At 35.0% G+C, this 22,532-nt stretch overlaps 1 pseudogene; it reads right to left on the bottom strand.

Annotated features, from left to right (window-relative positions):
• LOC123839164 (sorting nexin-19-like) overlaps positions 1 to 9,660 on the bottom strand; it is a 103,694-nt pseudogene extending 94,034 nt beyond the window's left edge.
• Between the last annotated feature and the right edge of the window lie 12,872 nt (positions 9,661 to 22,532).

Here is a 22,532-nt window from a genome sequence, read left to right as displayed (position 1 = left end):
TGGGGCTTGAACTCATGACCCTGAGATCAATGCTCTTCTGACTGAGCCAGCCAAGCACCCCAGTATTATATTTATCAACTCCAGAATTCCTATTTTATGCTTTATAAAATAATCTCTATATTTTAATTTACATTCTGTATTTGCTAAGTTATCATTTTTATATCTCCCTTTAGTTATTGAGAGATAATTTCTTTTAGTTCTTTGGACATTTAATATAACTGATTTAAAGATTTTCTAGTAATTCCAAAGTCTGGCTTTCTTAGAGATAGTTCCTATTGATAGATTTTGTTTTCTTTTCATGTGTACACTTTCTAGTTTTATGTTTTTTTAATATCTCATATGTTTTCTTAAAAAATCATTTAAAAAAAAATATTGTGAAGGAAATACAGAAATGAATTCTTCCCTTATCCCAGGAACTGTTGCTGCTATTCTGTATGGTTGATGTTATTGATGTTGTAGTTGGCTTGTTTCATGGACTTTCTGATCTAATTCAATAATGTGTGTATTCTCAATCATGTGTGGCCATTGAAATTTCTGTTCAGTTAGCTTAGTGGTCAGCTAATGATAAGACAGAAATTTTCCTAAACTCCTAGAAGCAATGAATCTCCCCACCTTTCTTGAGGAGCTCTGTGACATGTTGGAGTACACATTCAACAATGATCCAGGCAGTTTATCACACTACCCAAACCTTCATTTTTTTCTTTTCTCATAAAAACACATCAGGTAAAATGAGAGCTTAGATCTCTCTCAGCTGTTTCTTGGACATGCACATAGACTTACACATATGTGTGGCCTTCTAGATTATAAGAAATATATCGGAAATGTTCAAACCTATGGACAGCTCACTTCTCAGTTTTTAAGAATTTTGGATAGCTATTTTTTTTTCTCAATTGTTTTCCACTGCCTCAGGTATCTGTGAAGTTAAGAACATTTGGAAAAATTGCTGACAAACATCTGAGAAAAGTTTTTTTTGTTAGTCATATTCCAAGTCAGGTCAATCAAGACAACCAGGAAAGTGTACTCTTCCAGTGAGCCACCTCATGCCTAAATAATGATGGTTCTCTGGGAATGAGGTTATAAAGGAACTCCAACCTCCTTTTGCCTACTCTCATTGGCTGCTATTGGGTTTTGGTTTTTGTTTTTTATTTGTTTGTTTTTGTTTTTGTTTTGTTTTTGCTGGTTTTTACCATGACTGAATTTGTTGGGTTGCAAGGTTACCTTGGAGCTGAAAGGGAGATGGGAAGACAGCAAGTTAAAAATGCCACAAAGCTACTCTTCTTAGCAAGATTCAGCCATTTTTTGTGAACAAATGTTGCAAGCCTTTGGTTAACTTCTTTAGTTAACATAGAGCAGGCTGTCATGCTCACTGAAATGCTTCCACTCAGTGGTTTGTGTGCACACACATGCAAGGCATTGTGCATCCATGGCTATACATCCATTTATCATCCATATATTGGTTCATCCATCTACAACAAGACAGCAGTGTGTTCTGACCAGGGTTCACAGAACTGGGGGCTGGGCTTTCAGACAGCTCAGGATTCAGATCTTAGTCCTCAAATAGGGGTTTCTCAGGATACTAACATCCCTTTCTGAAGCAACAGAAGTCATAGCCATGGGAGTAATTGATGTTTGAGTCTCTAACCCCAATGAACCAGGGTAGCCTAAAACTCAGTCTCTGAATGTTCTGAGATAGACAAAAAAAGGCAGATGAATGAATTTCAGAATTCTGAAATGCTGACTTTGACTATTCTTTCCAAGTATTTTCACTGCTTTTATGAAGAAGAGAATTTTTAAAGGTTGTATTCTGTCATTTTTACTTACATTCCCTTAGGATTTAATTATGAAGAAGGGAGAAGAGAAGGCAATAAAGGTGAAGCATAAAAACAGGAATTAGCATGCAATATGCTAATTAATGAAATAATTAGTTGGACAGAAGCAGTGGGGACTTATAGGCTCATTAGGTAAGTTGGTTGCAACCAGTGATTAAGGGCCTTGTGGTTCAGGATGGGAAGTCTGACCATGATATTGAGCCAAGAGGAATCTCTTCTTGGTTTAAAAGAATTCTAGTCAAACAATCCTGTCATAAAATCCCAAAATTTAATCTCTCACATTCAGTGAATTAAAGCACTTCCAGCAAATAGGCTTTCTTGCTAAATTAAAAGTAAAATACTATTTATTGTTCCATTGTTTCTGCATTCATTATAAACAAAGATGATTGAGATCTGATTCAGTTAGGATAGGCATGTTGTACAGGGTTAACAAGGACAAAAACAGCAGCAATAGGAGAAATGGGGAAGTTAAGAAAATAAAAACTTGATCCTATACATGCCCTATGACCATCAGAGTTTAGGAGATCTTTTCCATCATCTTGAGATTCTCTAGTCTCTGCTGGAGTAAGAAAAGCATTCTCTAGAGAGTCTTGCACCAGCAATTAAATGATGCTTGTCACATCAACTCAAAACTTCTTAGCCCACACTGATCTCATAACCTCGCCTGCACATGGCAATCCCAGATGTGCATTATTGACAACTGTCAGGGAGGCAGAGAGCCAGAAAAACTCAGAGAGTGTCCCACATAATTAGCACAAACTCCTCACACCATGCACATCACTAGGCACTGAGCTTAGCATGGGTATTGTTGTGTTAACTTCACAATAATCGCTATAGGCCTAGAGCAGAGCAACTTAACCCTTTATTCCTTTGATACCTTTGGGCATGTCCCACAGGGACACTTACTGGCAGTTTAATGACTCAACTCCCTTGATTACTATCGCTGAGGAGTTGGCACCTGTTAAACAAATATGTATCTATACATTTTCACCAATGTAGACCATGACTTAAACCAAACACAGCAAAAATAACATTTTTATGCAGAAAACTGTATAATATTTCCCTTCAAAAAAAGGATCTGATTTTCTTTCTTGGGAATGGAAGTAAAAAAGAACAAACAAACAACAAACAAACATGAAGATAGCAACAAAAGCCAAAAATAATAGCATTTAGAGTAAAGAATAGGAGATAATTTAGTTTGGTAAAGGAATAAACAAGTAGTATTTGACTTATGTGTGTATAGTGGTAATGATGAGGAATGTATTTCAAAACTCAAAGTAGTCTTATTAATACCCCTATGCCCATCTGAATAGTTCTAGCTAGGCCCCCCCAAACACATGCACACAAATCCAAATTAGCTTCTACCCTTGAAACAAACAAGACAAAATGTAAAATTTCCTAGTTTTCTCAATGTGATCTTGGTTGATATATGTGGCGGAATTTGCAAAAGAAGGAAAACCCAAGGATGTTAAAAGGAGAAACTCACATGTTGAAAATGGCTCAAAACAATTCAGTAAACTTTTCCTGAGCTACTATTCTATGATTGGCATTTGATAGTCTGCAAAGTTTGAAAAGCTGGATATGATTATCTTTCTCTTAAAGTCAAATTCTTTTTGTTATTGAGATCATTAGTTGCCCCTATATTCTCCTTTTCTGCCTTAGGGACAGGACCCTTAATTGTATCTATGCACCTTCTTACCAAGGTCAAGAGTCTGGAGCATTAAGTGTGCCTAGGGGAGGCCCTGGCACTAGGGTCTGGTGAATGAGATATATAACCAGAATAAATATATGAGATTTTCAGAAAAGCTCTTTAAAAAGGAGGAGAGAGGTGCATACTCATTTTTTCCATTTCTTTTCATTTCCATTATTAACCTAAAACATAAATAAGAAAATTTGAATTCCAGCACCAACTCTGAATTATAAGGTGACCTTCTAGATAAACAATACACAGGCTGGTTGGCAGAAAGATAAAAGACCTGCATCTCTGATAAATTATTGGATCTATTGTACTAGTCATGGACTTTCTACACTTGGAATTTTTTTTTCCTCAAAGATTTTATTTATTTATTTATTTATTTATTTATTTATTTATTTATTTATTTATTTATTTATTTATTTATAGATGGTGCCCACAGGCACACATGTGTGAGCAGGGGGAGGGACAGAGAGAGAGGGAAAAGAGATAATCTCAAGCAGACTCCATACTGAGCATGGAGCCTGATGCAGGGCTTGATCTCATGACACTGAGATCATGACTTAAGCTGAAATCAAGAATTGGACACTTTACTGACTGAGCCACCCAGGCACTCCTACATTTGGAAATCTTTTATGTGAGGAGGAAACAGCTTTATTTGCCAACACCCTCAGGTCCTTGTTCATAAAGATGGATGCAATTCCTAAATAGTGAACTTCTAAACATGCTGAAGACTTTACACTGCCTTCCATCATGCCATCCAAGCCAGAAATCTAGAATCAACTTTGATTCCTTTCCATTCCTCATCCATATCAACTAACCTGTCATCAAGTTACTCCCCCTTCTCTACAACCTAAGTTGTGGACAATCTATTCCCATATGGCTGCCCTAGCTATAGTCTTTATCATCCCCCTCTTGACTATATCAATAGCTTGCTTTCTTGGCACTCCTATTCATTTTAAATATCATTCCCCAACTGAAGTTTCTAAAATAAATTTTTCAATGTCTCTGTCTGTGAAGAATTAATTGACTTCTAATTATCTGTAGTATAACATCAAGATTCCTGAGCACAAGACACAATGCCCTTCTTGACCTGGCCCTTATCTACTTGTTTATCCTCTTCCTACAGAATTGTTCCCTTTTATTTCCCACCACAGTAACACAGAAGCACTTGAAGTTTCCCAAATGTGTCATTCTCTTTCATATGCTGGTATCTTTGTACAAATTGTGCCCTTTGCATGGGATATCCTCTCCAGTCTCACACAGTTGACAGACTCCCCTCAAAATTATATTAAACAACCACCCACCCTGTAATATCCCTTGATGTACTGCATCTTGTCTGCTCCTTGGCACCTTGTGCATGTCTCCATTATCAGACTTATGAAAGCATAATTGCATGCTTCCATTTCTAACTCATCAGTTGTCTAAGGTACATTTATCTTTGAATCTTTACTATTTAACCCTCTGCCTCACAGATAATAGATGTTCAATAGGTATGTAGCATGAGTATTTAATTCCTTTTCTACAGCTCAAGTGCATGATATGTTCTGATTTGTCTTGAGGATAAAGACTTTAAACCCTTCTTTCACAGATAAGTGGGCCCAAAATATCCAAACCAGCTCCCAGCTAAGTATTTAGGGTGCCCTGAGGAGTTTAGGTGTTTAAGGGTATTGACCAGGTGAAGCATCCAAGCCTTACATTTAATCCAAAATCTACTCACTGTCTGGGCTCAGTCACCCATTCTTCCTCTGACACAGTCTTCTCTTTGAGTGCCTCTGTCCTTCCTTTCAGAACAAGGAATGACTACAGTTGCCCATATCATCTCTACGCTCTGTCTTGGACAATAAAGCTTGAGAGCTAAGATGGGCCTGGACTTTGTGTTCTATCCTCAACCAAAAGAATAGATTGTGTCCACAACATTCATTGGCTTTTTTCTTTTAGAGCATAATAGAAATAAATTCAAACTGAACAAATGCATTGCTTTATCTCCCACAGAGCATTCCAGTACATTTTTTTAAATAATTATATGAATAGGGGCACCTGGGTGGCTCAGTTGTTAAGCGTCTGCCTTCAGCTCAGGTCATGATCCTGGGGTCCTGGGATCGAGCCCCACATCGGGCTCCCTGCTCGGCGGGAAGCCTGCTTCTCCCTCTCCCACTCCCCCTGCTTGTGTTCCCTCTCTTGCTGTGTCTCTCTCTGTCAAATAAATAAATAAAATCTTTAAAAAATAAATAAATAATTATATGAATAAAGTAAAAAAAAAAAAAAAACACTAATGAGTGTAATAAAGGATCCTAAGCAATTATAAAAGTCTAAAAACAGAAAAACTCAAAAAGCACACACATGGTGGTGGTCCTAAAGAACACCTATCCCAACATTCTACCCAAGGTAAAATCTCAGGCAGCAGAAACTCAAAAAACTCTGGGGAATGGAAACTGATTACTCTGGGGAGATAGGATAGTGAAGTGTTTAGTAGCCAGATTCTGAATCTTGATTATGTGGGGTTAAGTCCCAGCTCTGACATTTACTAGTTATGTGACTTTGGATGAATTACTTAATTTTACTGGGCTTTACCAGATCATTTGCAATACCAAGAAAGAAAATATACCTCCCTCATGAGGTCTATGTGAAAATTGAGTGAATATAGGTGAGGTTCTTAGTACATGCCCCATCTAGAGCAAGTACTCCATAATTCTTAGTATTGTTATCATGACATAGTCTATTCTACCATTTAACAGTTCATTCTTATAGTGTTTCTTATAATAGAAATGTATATTATCATAGGAGTATTCATTATAGTAAGGACATTGATTTAGCTTGCTCTGTGTACCGTTCTAAACACTTACCATAACATTAGCTTTCTTTCACTGCATCTCTATTGTATAAGAAAATCCAGGTATAGACAATTTAAGTTATTTTCTCATGGTCACATGTCATATAAAGCAAGACTTGGATTTCAAGTCCAGACCATTTGGCCCAGCTTCTTGATCAAATCTAACATTTCCTGATGTTCTGCATACAGCCTTCTGGAATACAGAGGAAGTGTCACTTTATTCTCTCTCTTTATGCTTTCTTCTTTCAATGTTCCTTGGTTGTAAGAGCTTCCAGAACCCCCAAACCTAGACTGATCTCCCTTTATGTTCCCTTTATTTTAATCAGAAGGAATGCAATTAGGACTCATTGCTCCTTAAAAAGTCTTGGAGTGTTAGGCCAAAACCTGTGGGGTTGTTTTTTTGTTGTCATTTTTGTTTTTTGTTGTCATTGTTGTTTTTTAATGTTACTTGGATTGTTCTAATTTATCTTCTTTTTGTTTGTACCTATTATACACCAGACACAGTGTTAGGCTAAAAACTTAAACTAATTTATCAAAAGGGAAAAAATGTAAATTGCAACAGAGTAAATGCAGTAAGACTCTTTATAGCACATCATGGCTATGTACAAGCAGGAGCTTTCAATGCAAAGAAAGCTTCCTAGAAGAGATGATAGTTGAGCTGTATATTAAAGGATGTTGTAGAATGAACTGAAGAGACGTAAGAAATGAAACAAAACAGGGTTTCTCAGACAGACCTATAGCATCTTCAAAGTGTCATGTTTCCTCTGCATAGCCTTACTTGTTGGATGTTTGTTTTCAGGAAAAGAAGAAATCAGATGACTGATTTTGGGAAGGTCAAGCACTGCATTATTTATCTATAACTGCATAACAAATTACTCAAAGTTTAGCAGCTTAAAAGAGTACACATGCATTTCCTTGTTCCTGTGGGCCATTGGTATAGGCATTACTTAGGTAGCCTCTCTGAATCAGGGAGGCTGTAATGAAGGTATTGGCCTGGGATGCAGTCATCTTAAGGCTTGCAGGGAAAAGTACCAACATCTAATTTCACTCATGTGGCTGTTGCCAGTCCTCAATTTCTTGGTATATGTTGGCCAGAGACATCAGTTACTTGCCAAAATGGCCTCATCACTGGGGAGCTCAAAAAAGAGCTATCGGCTTCCCTCAGAGCAAGTGAGTGAGAGAACACCCAGGATGGGAGTCACGATCTTTTGTGACATAATCTTGGAAGTTGCATTCCATCATTTCTCTTACATTTTGGTTCAGCTAGCCTAGGGTTTTGGATAAAATACAGGATATCAGTTAAATTTGAATTTTGGATGAACATTGTTTTTAGTATAAGTATATTCTAAATATTACAGGGGCCATGTTTATACTAAAAAAAAAATATATATATGTTGTTTATCTAAAATTTAAATTTAAGTGGGCAACCTGAATCTTTGCTTGCTAAATCTGACACACCTAAGCTAGTGGCATCCTTTTACCTTTGCCACATTCTATTCATTAGAAGCAAATCACATTAGGTCCAATCCACACTCTAAAAGGTGGAGGATTATACAAGATTGTGAACATTATGAGATTTACTGGGGAATATCTCAGAGGCTGCTTATAACAGTGACTAAAAAATAAAAGCATTTAATTATGTCCTTTATGGTACATTCTGGGTCTCTGTAGAGGGATTCCAACATATTGTCCTTAAATTGCCTCAGCCCCCCACTGAAGAGGTCTGCATTAGTCTGCTAAGACTGCCATATCAAAATACCACAGTCTGGATGGATTAAACAACAAACAATATTTTTTCTTGCAGTACTAGAGTTTTAAAGTCCAAGATCAAGGTACCAGCTGGGTTGATTTATGATGAGTCTCCTCTTCCTGGCTTGTAGATGGCCACTTTCCTGCTGTGTCTTCACTTGGCCTTTCCTCTGTGCTGGTGTAGAGAGAGTAACTGATCCCTGGAGTCTCTTTCTCTTCTTATAAGGATACTTATCCTGTAGGAATAGGGTCCCACTCTTATGACCTTATTTAACCTTAATTACCTCCCTAAAGTCCTTATCTCTGAATAAAATCACTTTGGGGGTAAGGGCTTCAATTTGTGAGGGACATTGTTCAGTCTATGCCTTAGTCTTTCGCAATAAAAGGACAAGTTAGTGAAGTTCAGTCTGCTTCTATAATGATAGCCCAGCCCATGAACTGATTGAAGACAGAAAGCATTTTCCATTCTCATTCTGGGTTTAGAGGCTGACATAATAGGAAAGGACCCTTTAGCTTTCCTTTTGTCTGAAATCAAGCCCCAGCAAGAAATCATACAAAATGTGTTTCTGTAACTTTGCAATATAAAGTAAGTGGAGAGTTCTCTCTGCATGCCCCCAAAGGGTGCAGGCATGTGTAAAGGCTGACTGTTTATATTTTATGGTGCATACTTCAGGTGAGATGATAACCTAAAGACATTTTCTGGTTCTTAAGTTAGGTACTTTGATAAACTAGAGGTTAATGTTGAAAGTCAGTCATGAGGGAAACTCCCAACAGTTCTGTACTCCTGTAAGAATTTTGTAATGAAGCCAGCATACAAAACAGAAGCAGCTGGGTAATGCTGCTTAAACTGGGAGTTAGAGCATATGGGTTTCTGGATAAAGGAGTTTAATATCAGGAGATTATTGGCTTTGCTGGGGTTCAGGAAGATCACTCATGGCTCACCTGAAATGAGGCTCTTCTTTTCTCCTTTCGCCCTATTTAAATATATCAGGTTAGCATCTTCTTAGGCAAAGCCTCCTATAGGAATGCTTTCTCTCTGTTGAAATTCCAAATGGAACATTTGCTATGAATTTGAACTGCATATCTGGCATTTTATCCTGAAAGAACCATACTGCCTCATTCTCTCTGGCAAACTACAAAGAATTGAGTAAAATTCAAAGGCTACATAAATACTTCCATTAAAGAATGCTGACTAGTAAGGGTTGGAGGTCTGGCCTATGGGACTTGAAGAGTGGGGTCTCATGAGACTTTGCAAAATCATACAATTAAACAGGTAAAAATTCTCCTTAAGGATATAGTTCAACATTTTTAGATGACACATAGTCCATCATGATCTCATTTCTGTCTAACTTTGCAGCCCATCTTCCTCCTTCACCTTGTACATTGAATTTAACTTTTTTCTTAGCATTTTGCTAAAAGTACCATGCATTCTCTCTCACCTCTATGTCTTTGAAGGTAACTGTCCACTTCTTAAAAGGCACAAACTCCTGTTTAATTGGCAAACTCTGAGCAACCCTCCTGAATTCAGCTAACATATCAATATCCTTAGGAGGCATTTCTTGGTTGACACTCTTCTACCTCCTTGGGTTAAATGAACCACACTTGTTCTCCTGGAAATGTGTTCCTACCTCTATTTTACAATATACTATTGTTTTGTGATTATTTGTTTACTTGTCAATACCTCATTCCCAAATAAAATGATATATAGCTCTTTGAAGACAGGGATAATTCTATTTATGGTTGCATTCCTAAATTTATTTTATTTTTTTTTTCCAGGACCATGGGACTGTCACACAGCCACAGTCCAAAGATTGGTAGTGAGTTCCCCATCAGTTCCTGAGCCAATTGAGAGTTATCAGTGTCTGATTTCTCAAAGGAAACCTGGTCATCCTGAACCTGAGCACTTGGTGTTTAGCCACTGGGGCAATCACAATCCCCAGGGTGGGAAGCCAGTTGGCTTACCTCCCCTGGCTGATTAAGAGGTCTTAGTTCTAAAGAGCAGATGGTTTGCCCGTGTGCAGTATGCTACAGGACCTGTCAGCGCAGAAAGAGCCTTTTGAGGGAATACTGCAACTCCAAGGCCCAGTTCCAACCACTTACCCATTAGCTGGGATCACATACCTGGAGCAGCTGAATCACCGCTGCCCTTATCTACTGATGAGAAGGGCAGGGAGCACACCAGCATTCCTAACTTATAACTTCTAACGGACTGTGTGGTTCAACAATGTCCTTAATGAAATCATGCCTTAAGGATAAATCTTTTAAAATTCTAATTCCCTGAAGTTACAATCAAATGACATCACATCAGTTTCATTAGCCACAATAGTGAGTTATACCATGGAATGTATAGAAATATGTCTTTCAGGACAATTTATCTGTCTTTTAAAAGAATAAGATCTTGTATTGGCTGCTAAAAAGCTTAACATATTATTCTGGCTTTTAAAGTACTTACAATAAAGTTGGGGGTAGCCAATGTATGTTTAACTAGAATTATAACTAAAGTATAACAGTAGACATTTATTGATTTCTTAAATTGTAGTAAGCCTTGTGCCATGCATGCAATAAATTAAATGTGACACAGTTATTGTCCTTAAGAATCTAACATTCTAGTCTGAGAGACAAAGAAGATATAGGTAATTAAAGTATTTTTTCAAAAAAAGTAAATTAAAGAATTATAAAACTTAAACTGAAGAATTAAATGAAATGGGAAGGAGGAAAAAATATATATAGCCCCAATCCAGATAGTTTGATCAATAATTAAATACTTTACTCTGTCTAGGCAACCAGTTGCAGATGCAGTTCATCTTTAATGACATCTTCCATATTTAAAAGAACACCTTGAGGTTGCAGGGGAGGAAACATAACTTTCCCTCTACCCTTCAAAGTTCATGGCTGAAACCCCTTCAATAATAGATACATTAACAAAAGAAAAACAAACAAGCATATTAACATGTTTACCTCATGTGTACATGAGAGATACCCAGGGAAAAATGAGTAAGTCTCAGAGGTGGCTTAGAACCCAAGCTTAGATGCCATCTTAAGCTAAAGACAAAAGAAAGAAAGATGTGGAAGGCCAGTTACAGGAAGGGTACTAGAAAAAGCAGGGTAAACAAGAGAAAGATTCTTTATGCATACTTAAGTCCCACCTTCTCCATTGATAAGAGTTTCTTGTGATTTAGCCATTTGTCTATTCATGGTACAGAGTAGTAGACCCCCTTACAAATGGGTATTTCCTTTATAAATGTAAGCTTCTGGGGTGCCTGGGTGGCTCGGTCGTTAAGCTTCTGCCTTCGGCTCAAGTCATGATCCCAGGGTCCTGGGATGCAGTCCCACATAGGGCTCCCTGCTCTGCGGGAAGCCTGCTTCTCCCTCTCCCACTCCCCCTGCTTGTGTTCCTGCTCTCGCTGTGTCTCTCTCTGTCAAATAAATAAATAAAATATCATAAATAAATAAATAAATAAATAAATAAATAAATAAATAAGTGTAAGCTTCTTTTACAAAAGGGTAACTTCTACTCTGTTTTCAGATGTTCTCCTGTATCTGCTGTTTCTCACAATAATCAGTTCAAAATCATCCTTATGCCAAAGAAGCATATATTGGAGTGGTATATTGTGCTACCTTTCAAGATTCTCTTACAAATATAACTTTCTAAAATTCAACAACAACAAAGATAACAACAACAAAAAAATCACACAAACTGAAAGTGGTCACCAGCCAAAGATTGGCAGGAAGGTAGCACACAGACCTATAGCCAAACAGTGTTGGGTTTATTCTTACAGTGACAAACAGCAGCACACACTATAGGGAATCAGGGTGCCTTTCAGTAAGGGAAATAGGAAGAGCTTGTTAGAGGATTCAAACTTATGTTATATGAGTGAGAGAATTCAAAGTTTATGTTAGACAATTTATGAGACAATTCCAAGAAGGAGAATTTTTCTAGATTGAGTATTATCTGGTGAGGGATGGATGATTCCATGATCAGAAATATCAATACTCCTAACTGAATAGACAATGGAGTGGGACTAGATCTAATCGGTGGCATAGCAGTGATTCATGTTGCAAAGAAATAGGCAAGTTTGGTTGTTTCTGTGTTTTGCACATTGTGCTTTTGTTTCTGCCTGTGCTCAGACATGATTACAAAGTGGTCTCTTTTGTGTTGTTCCATCAAGGCAATGGATAGATCTAATCTAGAGGCTTTCAAACATTGGCACTATTGACATTTTGGGCCAGTGATTATTTGTCTTGGGAGTAGTCCTAGACATTACAGGGTATTTAGCTGCACCCTGGACTTGACACATTAGATACCAGTCAGGACAATCAAACATGTCTCCAGACCTTGCCAAATGTTCCCTGAGGACGAAATCACCTCTAGTTGGGAACCACTGAGCTAGTGTAATGTATGTGTTTTGTGAAATAATTTATGTTAAATAGAGCACACCATAGCTACCAACTGACAAATGTCAGGGATGCTTTTTTACTCTATCAAAAATAAACAACAATAACAACAACAAAGCATAATTACAGGCATATAGCAAGCAATCTGTCATTAATGTAAAAAACATGCAGTGAAGTATGCGAATCTCCACAGTGCAACTCAATTAAGAAAAATTATGTAAATTCAACTCAGATTAAGATCTAGATGATTTCCAGCTCTATGAAGGCCCTCTCAGAATCCGTAATTTCCTTCAGGCATAACACAAAGGTCACTGCTATTCTTCTTTGCATCACCATTGTTATTGATTACCTGTTTTTGAACATGTGAATTACACAGTAAGTACTCTTTTGTGTCTGAATTACTACAGTTAGAATGATGTCTGCAAGATTTGTCTATGCTCTTGCATGTGGGTTGGTTCATTATTTCTCAAGTCTAGGTAGTATTTCATTTTAGAGATATACCACAATTTATGCACCTGCCTTGTTGATATACATTTAAGTTATTTATAATTTGTTGGTTATTATAAGTAAAAGGGCTGTAAACATTCTTGTTCAGGTCTTTTGGTGGACACAAGTGCTTATTTGTTCTCACATATTCCTAAGGGTAGAATGGCTGGTAATAAGATAATATTAATTTTATACTATATTTCTAAAATATATTCTATATAAAATGTATTCCATAGAGGCAGGCTATATATTATGAAGTTTCTAGCTGCTTCACATTCTTACCAATCTTAAGATATCATCCATTTTCTTTTTTTTTTTTAATTGGGATATCAAGCAGGGTTTCTGTTTGCTTGTGTTTTAGATTTAGCCATTCTAGTAGTTGCAAAATACTATCTTATCTATCTATTTGAATATTGACTTTTGTAGATTGCTTGTTTAAGTCTTCTGTCCATTTAGTGCTCGCTTCGGCAGCACATATAAGTCTTCTGTCCATTTATTTAAATATTTCTGGTTTATATTTTTTATAGATTTGTTATAATTTTTACATCAAATATTAAAAATTGTCCTTTTTTGAAATGCAAATCAAAACCACAATGAAATATCACCTCTGACTTGTTAGAATGGCTAGTATAAAAAAGGCAAGAAATAAACAGTGTTGGCAAAGATGTGGAGAAAAGGGAATCCTTATATACTGTTGGTGGGAATGGAAACTGGTGCAGCCACTATGGAAAACAATATAGAGGTTTTTCAAAAAATTAAAATAGTGGGGCGCCTGGGTGGCTCAGTCATTAAGCATCTGCCTTCGGCTCAGGTCATGATCCCAGAGTCCTGGGCTCGAGCCCAGCATTGGGCTCCCTGCTCCACGGGAAGCCTGCTTCTCCCTCTCCCATTCCCCCTGCTTGTATTCCCTCTCTCACTGTGTCTCTCTCTGTCAAATAAATAAATAAAATCTTTAAAAAAAATAAAATAAAATATAAATACCATATGATCCAGTAATTCAGTTATGGTGTATTTACACTAAGAAACTGAAAACAGTAATTCAAAAAGATATATGCACCCTATCTTAATTATAGCATTATCTACAATAGCCAATATATGGAAGCAACCCAAGTGTCCACTGATAGATGAATATGGTACATAAATATATAGTATATACAATACGATATACATAGAAGATGTATTGCATATATACAAAAGAATGAAATCTCTGTTTTGTTTTGTTTTTGTTTTTGTTTGACAGAGAGAGAGAGCACAAGCAGGCGGAGCAGCAGAGGGAGAGGGGGCCCAATGCAGGACTCAATTTCAGGACCCTGGGATCATGACCTGAGCCGAAGGCAGATGCTTAACCACCTGAGCCTGCCCAGGTGTCCCAAAAAGAATGAAATCTTGACATTTGCACAACATGGTTGGACTTGGAGGGGGTTATGCTAAGTAAACTAAGTCTGAGAAGGATAATTACTCTACCATTTCACTTATATGTGGAATCTGAAAACAAAATAAATGAACAAACAAGTAAGCAAACAAACAAAAACAGAAATGGCCTCATAAATACAGAGAATAAACTGGTGTTTACCAGTAGGAAAGTGGCTGTGGGAATGGGGAAATAGGTACTGAGTATTAAGAGGTACAAATTTCCAGTTTTAAAGTTAGTTAAATCATAGAGATGAAAAATACTGCATAGGGAATATAGTCAATAATATAATAACATTCTATGGTGACAAATGGTGATTACACTTACCATGGTGAGCACAGAAGAATATATAGATTTGTCAAGTCACTATGTTGTACACCTGAAACTAATATAACATTGTATGTCAACTACACTTCAATAAATAATAATAATAAAAATAATAATAATGATTATGAGTGGAAATCATGTAAGTATTCTAGTAAGGCACACCAAAACATGCTTAGGTTAGCAAAAATAATAATTGTAATCCACTTGAATAAATTTTAGGGTATTGCATTATTATGAAAAGGGGAAAATACATTTGTATATTTATTCAATAGTATGAAATAAAAATATAGAGTTTGGTTATAGTTAAAAAGAAGTGCCCTTTTTTGATACATATATTATGAATATACATACATTTTATGATTTATCTTTTCAGTTTCTTCATCGTGTCTTTGATGAATAAAAGTTTAAATTTAATATAGTGCTATTTATAAACCTTTTATTTGATGATTAGTATTACTTGTATCCTGGTAAAGAAATTATTTCACTAACCCCATGGTCATGTAGATGATTTCTTCCTTTTTCTTTTTAATTTATAGAAAAATTTTTTTAACCTGTCATATTTACTTATCAATCAGGGAATGGTTTTGTATGGAGAATGAGGTTAGAATTAAGATTCTCTTTTTTTCTTTTCCCTTTCTTAATTTTTTTTTTTTTTTTTTGATAGCCAGTTGACCTGGCACAAGTTTTTGGAAAGAATATTCTTTTCTCTTGGCATTGAAATAGTGTATACAGCAAATGACTATACGTACACAAGATCAGTTTCTTGATTTCTAATTTATATTTTCTTCCATTGCTCTATTTGCCTCTTCTTTTATCAGTTGTATAATTTTATTAGTGTAAATTCATAATAAGTCTTGAAATCTAGTAGCCTAAAACTTTGAGTTTTATTTTTTTTTATAATATTGCATTGGCTAATATTTAGTATACACTTTTCCATATGAACTGTAGAATCATTTGTCAATTGTTGAAAAAAATCTGGGATTTCTATAAAGAATTCTGATGAAGCACAGATAAATTTTGGGAAATTTGCTATCTTAACAACATTTACAATTACAATCTAGAAACATGACATTCTTTTCTATTAAATTATTTGAAAATTAGTTTCAGTGATGTTTTATAGTTTCTATGTGAAATTCTTGCAAATTTTTTTGTTTTCTTGATGCCATTTGTGTGAGATATTTTTAAATTTCACTTTTAATTTCATTGCTGATATATAGAGATGTAATTGAGTTTTATACTGAACTCGTTAGTATATTAGATCTTTGCTAAACTCATTTATTGCATCTAATAATTTATTTGATTTTTCTCAGGGGCTGGCTGTTTCTATGTACACAATTATATCATCTACAATAGTGACAATTTCCTTTTTTAACATTTTACACTTTATAATTTTTCTTTTGCTTTTTCTCATTATATTGCACTGACCAAGTTGTCTCACAAAGTGTCGAGTACAAGTATTTATAGAAATAGTCTCACCTTTTGTTCCCACAATCTATTTTTTTTAATTATGTTATGTTGTGGGAACAAATGTTCAAATTGAATGAATTATAGTAATGTGAATCAGGCATATGTAGACTTTCAATTAACATTTTATTCTAACTGTTTAATGTTTTCTTACCTGCTTTTATTCTTTCCAGGTATATCTGCATATATTTATTCACCATTTGAACTTTCTTAATGACTTTATTCCACACCCACCATTTGCTGTGAAATCCATCAATCACATACCAGTTCTGATGCTGTTCTTGATAATATTTCCTAATCTCATCAATATTTTTACAGTATTTTGAGTTTTTGACAGCTGTAATCTGTGTGCTATTGTGCAGTGGATAAGGCAAACTAATAGAGAAACAAAATGAATGGAAAAAGCTGTTAAAATATACTTTTTTTCTTGGGGAAAAAAGATAGTCTCACCTTACCTCTATGTAAATGATATTCGATATTTCATTATGCCCGTGATTTTTGCTCTTCATTATTTTCTTTATATTTTATCAAATTTCAGAAGCCCTCATCTATTCCTAAGTAGATAAAAAATTATTATGAATGCAGTAACGAATTTTATGCATCTATTGAAATATTCATGGGGCACCTGGGTGGCTCAATAGGTTAAGTGTCTGAATCCTGACTTCAGCTCAGGTCATGATCTCAGGGTCTTGAGATCAAGCCCCCATCAGGCTCTGTGCTCAGTGCAGAGTCTGCTTGTCCCTCTCCTTTTCCTTCTGCTCCTCCTACTGCTCTCTCTCTTTAAAATAAATAAATAAAATCTTAAAAAAAAGAAATATACCTAAGATTTATCTTTTTTCTCCTCCATATTTTGCATTCAATTGATTAATATTCCAAAGTTAAACCACCTTATATTCTTGACAAAAACTTCCTCTAAGTAATATGATCTCTTTTTAAAAATAACTTTACATCAAAATAGCTCACATTTGTAATTATTTTTGCATTTGTTTTCATTGGCAATATGTTATATTTTTTTTTTCCTTTCTTGTAAGGTATTTGTAAGGTTTTGGTATCAAGGTTATGCTTGTCTCATAAAATTTTAAACAGTTTATCTATTACAGAGTTTTTGCTAGACTGAAATTATTCCCTACTTAAATTTTGAAGAAAAAATACAAGTGTATTTATCTATTGTGGAATGAGGAATATTTGAGTTCTGGCATCAAATTATTTTAAAATTTTAAAATGTGAATTTTTACATTTCTTTTTGTGTGTTCTTTTTCTTTATTTGTGATCAGGAAATGTTTCCATTTCATAAAAATAATTTTCAAATATATTAGCATAATGTTGGAGGATCTGTAGTGATGTACTTTCTTTCATTCTACCCTTGGTAATTTGGTGTTCCTCTATTTTATCCTTGAGGAGGCTTGTTAAGGATTCAACAGTTTCAATTTTTTGTCAAAGAACCAATCTTGACTTTATCCATTTTCTCTACTGTTTATTTATTATGTATTTTATTGATTTCTTGTATTACATTTATTTTTTTTTCTTTGAATTTAATTTGTTGTCCTTTGCTTGGCTCTTGATATAGAAATTTAGTTTTTTTTTTTTTTTTATTTTGTTTGTTTTTAAAGATTTTATTTATTTATTTGAGAGAGCAAGGTAGAGAGAACGTGAGTGGGGAGGGAAGGGATGGGGAGTGGTAGAGGGGCAGAGAAGCAAACTCCCCACTGAGCAGGAAGCCCAATGCTGGACTAGATCCTAGGACCCTGAGATCATAATCTGAGTCAACGGCAGGCCCTTAACCTAGTGAGCCACTCAGGTGCCCCATATTGTTTGTTGTTTTTAATTTTTCTTATTTTCTTATTTTCTAATATAAGCATTTGGAGATGTGTATTTTCCTTTAAATGTTGTAATTTGATTATTATTTTCTAATCATACTTGTGATTCAACCAAAAGATTTAGACATGTACTGATAATTTCAAATATGCTGAGGATTTACTTGTTTTAGTTTTTTGCATACTTTTTTTGTGGTAATATATGCATTTAACCATTTTAACAATTTAATAAGTACGATTCAATGGCATTAAGTACCTCCAAAATACTGTGCAACTCTTAGTAATATCTAGTTCCAGAACATTGTTTTCCAAAGGAACCCATCAGGTAGTCATTCCATGTTCTCATCACTCCCAGCCAGTGGAAAACACTAGTCTTTCCAGTTCCATCAATTTTCCTGTTCCATGTATTTAATTTAATGGAATCTTAAAATTTGTGGCCTTTTGTGTCTTGCTTCTTTTACTTAGTGTAACATTTTCAAGGATAATCCATGTTGTATCATGTATCAGTACTTCATTTCTATGACTGAATAATATTGCATGATATGGATAAACCACTATAAATGTAGCAGTTGATGGATATTTGTGTTGTTTTGGGTTTTGTAAATTTTGGCTTTGTGAGTAGTGTTTCTATGAACATTCATATGCATACAAGTTTTTGTTTAAGTACTTGATTTTAATTATCTCCAGTACATACATAAGAGTGAACTTCCATTTATTAATAATTGTTTTCTTAAGTTATTGAGGAACTAACAAACCATTTTTCATAGGCTATCCCATTTTATATTCTCATTAACAATGTACAAGAGTTCTAAATTCTCCACATCTTCAACAGTATGTTATCTATCCTCCTTTTTTAATTTAGTCATTCTAGTGAGTCTGAAATGGTACCTTACTGTAGTTTTTATTTATGTTTCCCTAGTGACTAATGACATTGACTATATATTCATGTGATTGTTGACTGGCATTTGTGTCTTCTTTGGAAAAATGTCTTTTCAAGAACTTTGGATATTTCTGAACTGGATTGTTTGACTTTTTTATTGAATTGTAAGAGTTACTCATATCTTTTGGATACCACATGCTTATCAGATATATGATTTGCAAATATTTCCTCCCACTTTGTAGAAATTTTTTCCTTCTCTTGATAGTGTCCTTTAATGAGCAAAAGTTTAATCTTCATTATGTCCAATCTATGCACTTTGCTGCTGTTATTGCTCATGCTCTCCATGTCACATGTAATTACTAAATCCAAGGTTGTGAAGATTTAATCTTGTGTTTTGTCATTAAGGGTTTTATATATTTTGTATATTAAATTTAGTTCTTTGATAAATTTTGAGTTAATTTTTGTGTATGGAATAAGGTATTGGTCCAAATTCATTATTTTGCATGAAGACTCTATTTTTAGGCTTTCAGATGTATTCCCTTGATCTATATTTATAGCCCTATGACAGTACAATGCTGCTTTAATTACTGTAGCTTTGTACTAAGTTTGGCAGTCAGGATGTTAGATTTTCCAACTTTGTAACTCTTCTCAAGATTGTTTGGGTTGTCCTTTTAAAGTCCATATAAAATTTAGGAGCAGCTTTTCCATTGTGCAATCCCCCCTCAGAAAATGCTGTTGAGATTTTAATAGATATATTGAACTTGGAGATCACTTTGAGTATTGTCATTCAATAAGATCAATTCTCCCAATCCATGAACATGTGGTATATTCCATTTATTTGAGTCTAATTTCTTTTAGTAATATTTTGTGTAATTTTTACTGTACAGCTCTTGTACCTCTTTTGTTAAATTAATTACCAAATATTTTATTATCTTGATGTTGTTATAAATAACATTGTTTTCTTAATAAAATTTTAGATTGCCCATTACTACCATTTAGAAATACTACTGATTTTATGCAATGATCTTGTATTGTGCAACTTTGCTAACTTACTTCTTTAGCTGTACTGGGATTATTAGTAGGCTTGAAGGACAGAGTGTGGAGCCAAAGAGGATTATTCACAAGCCTTAAAATGTAATGAAATTTGCCCTGTTAGGTTTGAGACTTTCTCGGGACCCCTTTCTTCCAATTTCTCCTTTTTGGAATAAGAATGTCTATCCAGTGTGTCTCAGAATTGTGTCTTGGAGGCAGATAACCTGTTGTTCTAGCTTTACAGATTCACAGATGGAGAGAGATGATGATGCAAAAATAAACTGTACCTGAAGTCTTATCCATGCCTCATTTAGATAATATTAAGAAAGTGTTTTGGAATTTAGAATTGATGCTGGATTGTGTTAACATAAGTGAAAATTGTGACACTCAGCCCAAAGTTGGAAAAAACACTATGATCTGCCTAAACATGAAAGACTGGTTTGTTTCTGAAAGCTACTAGACATTCTTCTTGTTGAGTATAAATTTCCAAAGCATGATAAAATAGACCTGTTAGCTCATCAAAAAACAGGCTTTCAGAAATGATGAACTCGAAGGCCTGAAGTCCATTTGCACTACATCTAAAACACTGAAAAAAAAAAAAAGTAATATCTTTAAATTATGCTTGAAATAAGAACTACAAAGCAGAGAACAAAAAGACATTCAAAATATAAAACCAAGGCAAACTTGCATTCAGGAAAAAGTGAAATCTTACATTGCTCACAATCAGTTTGCCAAAAAGAATGGATCAATCAGTTATCAACTGAAGCTGAAACACTTACTTTGACAGTAATTGTTACTGAAAACATGATAAATTATTACACTTTATTTTAAATATTTATTGGTCACTTACATTATATTTTCACTCTATTTTTTAAAATACTTTAATGTCTCTGTGGTATAACATGTTTTCAGTATAACAAACATTCAAGCTGATATGGAATAGCTGTGGGGTGTTGGGAAAGATTTCACGATACATGTAGAGAGAGGAAATGCACCCCTAAGAAAACATAACAGGATAATGTGTGGGCATTCAGTGGTTTTATTTATTTTTTTTTAAGATGTCTTTATTTATTTGAGAGAGAGAGAGCATGTGGTGGGGAGGGGCAGAGGGAAAGGGAGAGAGATTCCCAAGTAGACTCTATGCTAAGCACAGAGCCCTACATGGGGCTCCATCCCATGATCCTGAGATCACCAACTAGAACCAAAACCAAGAGTCAACACTTAACCAACTGCACCATCCAGTGCCCAGAGGAGTTTAGTGATTTTTAAAGGTGACATTACAGAGAGGTCTTCCATTGTCTAAGGTCATGTTTGAATAGGAACTATCTACATGAATTAGGAATGCCAGGCCTGTATATTTTCATATGCATTTGTTCTAACAAAAATTAAATTTACTAACATGCTTCAACAATTGCTTAACATTATTTTCTTTTTGCATCCAAACCCTATAGAAGAAAATCCTTTAAACAATGTTGTGTTTATAATTTTCAAAACTTTGACAATATAAGCATTCTTAGAAAAATATTAATTGCTAATAGCATAAATGATTATAAAATATATTTAAAGTCTGAAAAGGATAATGACCATAGAGAAATTGACTCTATAATAAAAATTTCTACAGCAAAAATTACCAGATTAAAATGGTTCTAGATGAATTTTATAAAAGTAAAGAATACATAACCCTATATTTATTTATTTTTTAATATTTATTTATGTATATTAGAAATAGAGACCTAGAGAGAGATTGCACTTGCTGGGGAGGGGCAGAGGGAGAGAGAGAATCTCAAGCAGACTCCCCACTGAGTGAGGAGCCCAAAAAAGGGTATGGTCTCACAACCCCGAGATTATGAACTGAGCCAAAACCAAGAGTCAGGCATTCAACTGACTGAGCTACCCAAGCACCCCAAGCCCTATATTTACAAAAAAAAAAAAAAAAAAAAAAAGAAAGAAAGAAGGAAGGAAGGAAGGGAGGGAGGGAGGAAAGAAGGAAGAAAGAAAGAAAAGAAAGAAGAAAGAAGGAAAGAAGAAAGAAAGAAAGAAAGAAAGAAAGAAAGAAAGAAAGAAAGAAAGAAAGAAAGAAAACTTGCAGAAAACAAGATGAAGGAAACCTACCTACTTTATCTTATGAAATAAGATATGAAATAATTTTGATATTGAAACTAGGCAAAATTCCCTTGAGCTTCTGTCATGATGAAATATTACCAGATTTACTATACTGTACCATAAACAAAAAACAAACAAAAATTGGAACACCCATTTTCAGACATTAAATGATAAGCAGTTCAGGACTAATTCTTGAATGATGAAAATACTCAGGTTGGCAACATCTCAATTCCAACTGTCAGCCTGGGGGCAATTTCTGGACAATGGTTAAGAGAAATTGAGCCTGAGAAGAACATGGAAGCCTGGATGACAGAGTTGGTTAAGGAGTGGACTCTTGGTCCCTCAGGACCCTGAGGTCAAAACTTGAATCCGGCTCTGTGCTCAGCATGGAGTCTACTTGAGATTGTCTCTCCCTCTCCCTCTGCCCCCCCTGCTCATGGTCTCTCTCTCTCTCAGATAAATAAAACTTGAAGAAGAAGAAGAAGAAGAAGAAGAAGAAGAAGAAGAAGAAGAAGA

The sequence above is a fragment of the Mirounga angustirostris genome, unplaced genomic scaffold (genome assembly GCF_029215605.1).
Source record: "Mirounga angustirostris isolate CCGP_5_RB_7025 unplaced genomic scaffold, mMirAng1.0.hap1 SCAF_3, whole genome shotgun sequence".
Lineage (NCBI taxonomy): Eukaryota > Metazoa > Chordata > Mammalia > Carnivora > Phocidae > Mirounga > Mirounga angustirostris.
Note: the sequence above shows the minus strand (reverse complement) of the source record. Positions and strands in the feature narration are given on the sequence as shown.